Consider the following 1,248-nt stretch of genomic DNA (forward strand, 5'->3'; position numbering starts at 1 on the left):
ACTTTATTTTATGTTCCAATCTGATACTTTGTGTGTTTTTATTGGTGAGTTTAGACCATTTATATTTACGGTGATTATTGATATATGAGGATTTTCTATAGCCATTTTATCTTTTGTTTTCCAGTAGCTCGGTGTCTTCATTGTTTCTTTGCCTTTATGTTTCTGTCTCTTATTAAAGTTTGGTGGTATTCTATGATTTTTCCATTTCCTCTTATTTATATTATGTGTCTCAGTTCTTCATTTTTGAGTAGTTACCATTAAGTTCATGTAAAACAAAGTTTCATATAAACAGTAATCCTTTTTCTTCACTATGCATCTTATCCTCATTCCCATTTGCAAATTCAGACCCTTTCCCTGTTATGTTTTTGTTGTCACAAATTATCTCTATTTTTGCTCTGAGTTTATTGTTGAGTTTCAGTAGCAAATTGTCTTCTTCTCTTTTTCTATGTTATGTTTTTATCTCCTTTAACCTTTATGTTACATTGAAGTGTGTAGTGCCCTATTCTGAATAGGGGTTGCCATTTCCTTCTTCTGTGTGTCAGTTGTCTTACTCATAATTTTGTATCCTTTCTGTCTTTTTGTTTCAGGTAGAATAATCCCCTTTAGTATCTCTTATAATGCAGGTCTTTTGGTGTAAAGTTCCCTTACCTTCTGCATATCTGGAAAGGTCTTTATTGCTCCTTCACATGTAAAGGATAACTTTGCTGGATATATTATACATGGCTGGTAATTTCTCTTTTAACTGCTTGAATATTTGATTCTACTCCCTCCTGGCTTAGAGTTTCTGCTGAAAAACCTGATGATAATCTATTGGACTTTTCTTCTTTTCCCTGGCTGACCTGAGAATTCTTTCTTTGTCATTAATTTTGGACAGTTTCAATATAATGTGCCTTGGAGAAGGCCTTTTAGGATTGAGGTAATTAGGTGTTCTGTTTGCTTCTTGGACTCAAGGATCCAGTTTTTTCCATAGGTTTGGGAAGTTCTTATTGACTATTTGTTTGAATAGGCTCTCTATACCCTTCTTCCTGTCTTCTTCTGGTATACTCATCATTATTACCATATTTCCCCATGTATATCCTGTCTTCTTCTGGTATACTCATCATTATTACCATATTTCCCCATGCATAAGACACATCTTTTTCTGAAAAATCTGGGGCCTAAAAACTGGGTTGTGTCTTATACAGTGGTTGTAGATTTTTTTAAATTGCATTTCCCGCTTTTATCACACTTGATTTTGTGCTCATACAA

This window comes from Hipposideros armiger, unplaced genomic scaffold (assembly GCF_001890085.2).
Source record: "Hipposideros armiger isolate ML-2016 unplaced genomic scaffold, ASM189008v1 scaffold_795, whole genome shotgun sequence".
Lineage (NCBI taxonomy): Eukaryota > Metazoa > Chordata > Mammalia > Chiroptera > Hipposideridae > Hipposideros > Hipposideros armiger.